The 2737-nt window shown below is 35.1% G+C and overlaps 1 protein-coding gene across 1 annotated transcript in view; it reads left to right on the forward strand.

The window, feature by feature from the left end:
* LOC106882533 (inter-alpha-trypsin inhibitor heavy chain H3) overlaps nt 1-2737 on the forward strand; it is a 53541-nt gene that overhangs the window by 18844 nt on the left and 31960 nt on the right. The window lies entirely within an intron of this gene.

Genomic DNA, 2737 nt, shown 5'->3' on the forward strand with positions numbered 1-2737 from the left:
ATAAGCCACACCTATGCACATTTCAATAGGGTATCCCGGATAAATAAACCACATCATAAGATGTCTCGTAAAATATTGTAACAAATTACAACATATTACAAATTTCTGGATACTCCATCTCATCAGGGTCGCATTATTGCCATCACCAATACTATTATTAGCAAAACACGCACATCATCCAAGAGGGTGAAAGAATAATCGACGGCACGCAACCTACCATCGTTATTTTCTTACAGAATGTAAACAAACCAATCAACCGAGATCCAGCGACGTACACCGCCCGGTTTACAGCGTAAAAATCCCTTGCCAAAAATTCATCCCCCATGTACATCAAGATTTCCTATCGGATCTTCCTATAACGATAGTATATTAATTAATTAATTAATTATACCCGCCCACGCACATGTAATTTGTTACAATATTTTACGAGACATCTTATGATGTGGTTTATTTATCCGGGATACCCTATTGAAATGTGCATAGGTTTGGCTTATTGTGGTTGTTTCTGTTATTATTATAATTGTTGCTGCAATAAAGTATCTTCAAGGCATTGATTTTGAGCTCTATCCTTTAAGAGACATGTATATATATATATATATATTTATACACACACACACACATGTATAAGCACGTATACATACAGGTGCATACATGGACAGGCACAAAAATATAGAATTCCATTTGTATATTACGTCTGTATTGAAATACACCATATAAAATAAAACGTGTAGCGATGACCCCATATTAAGAAACTAGAAACACTGCCACAAAGAGTACATGGATATATCAGAGGAACTGATATAAGTTTCGGATTAGAAAAATAATTCATACAACCTTGAAGAAAGGAAAATTTTGAACCCCTAGAGACCGAGGATAAAAGTATCAATCTTTAAAAACTAAGTACTCGGTTCAATTCGTTTTACTAAATCTTCGCGATGGGTTCCTTGTAAGCCGTGGTCCAATGACTGAGATGCGTAAACGATAAGTTATCCAGACCTCATTTACCCCCCCCCCCCCATGTAATGTATAAATACCATGCAATATGTACTAAAACGAAGTGTAAGGAAAATGGTGGATTAAACTTTTGAATACAAACAAAACGGAACAAAATTGTAATTCTAAATCACATATGCAATAAATTGATGACTTTTGAATGCAAAATATAATTTACATAAGTTATGTACGTGCACATGGATGTATGACTGTAAAGCTACGAGTACCCATATGTGTGGGTTGTAAAACTTATATATTTATATAAGTTTTATGACATATTTTATTGTGGTGTGTAATATTATAGATTATATATAGCCCGCCCATCTATGCATGTTAAATAACGAAGGTGGGGGGCCTTCAGACTGATAAAGCCGAAGGCTGTCCGCATGTACCTCAAAGTTCTAACGTCACTATTACTACTACTAATAATAATAACAGTAGAAGTGGAGCCCCAGACTAAATTCCTTAGAGTCTTCAATTTCGTTCATAAACTATGTAATTAAGCCTTATACAAGAAAAGTGGCCTTTCCTTTTCATCCATTCGACGTCGAAAATAGAAATTCCTGGGACCAATCCTAGTAATTGACTGTATTTTCTATTGAGAATATGAGGGGAAAGGTTGTGAGAGATACGTGTATTTCATTCCTAAATCTCGAGGGCAGCCCTTATATATATATAAGATCATGGATGAAGAACAGTTCAACATTGATCATTGGGTATTTTTGCATATCTGGCAAAATTACGGCTTCAAATTTTGGTACAAAGTCAGCAATTTTTGTAGGAAGAGTTAATCATTACATTGACCCTGGTGCTTAGCTGGTACTAATTTTGTCAACTCCGGAAGGAGGGAAACAGAGTCAACATGGACGGCATTTGATATTTGGAAAAATAATAGCTGCATATCTAGGTCAAAATTGTAAATTCAGACATCCCATTTCAAGATCACAAAGTATGACTGAAAGAAACTTGGTTGTTATTTCCATCAATTCGTATGACTGCGTAGTAGCCCTAACTTTGATTAGTAATATTTATTAAGTTCTTCTAAGTGGCAACTTTTTATAAAATGACATTTGGGTATTTAAGGAAAAGTATTATTTGTAATTTGCGAGTTAATAATTTCATGATGATTTTTCAATGTATTTTCTACAAATAAAACAAAATAGAACATATCTTTTATGAATGCTTCGTACATCTGGACTAATAAAAAAGGTCACATGAGACAGAAATGGTTAATAGCGTTATCTAAATCCGAAAGGTCAAGAAATTATATTCATGTTAACATTGTAAAAGGCAAAAACTCTGGCAGAGTACTCTCTCCTCTCTCGCAAGGTCAATTACTATGAAACAAACTTTCGGCTTGGTGCAACGGACAAACAAAAATGAAGTAGGTTTCGGATCGCACTATAACCATAATACTCTAAACAGATATGTCGGTACAAGTCAGCACACACGCACACTCACACACACACAGATACATTCATAGTAGTATTTATATGGATGTGTATAGCAGGTGTTTTATATAACCTAATGTCCTTTTATTCTTTTAGTAATATCAGTCATTTGACTGCAGCCATGCTAGAGCACCGCCTTTAGTCGAACAAATCTCCCTAGAACTTATTCATTGTGAGTCTAGTACTTATTCTATCGGGCTCTTTGCTGAACCGCTAAGTTTCGGGGACGTAAACACACCAACATTCGTTGTAACGGTGACGGGAGAAACACACACACATATATCTGTAAATTT

This window comes from Octopus bimaculoides, chromosome 15 (assembly GCF_001194135.2).
Source record: "Octopus bimaculoides isolate UCB-OBI-ISO-001 chromosome 15, ASM119413v2, whole genome shotgun sequence".
Lineage (NCBI taxonomy): Eukaryota > Metazoa > Mollusca > Cephalopoda > Octopoda > Octopodidae > Octopus > Octopus bimaculoides.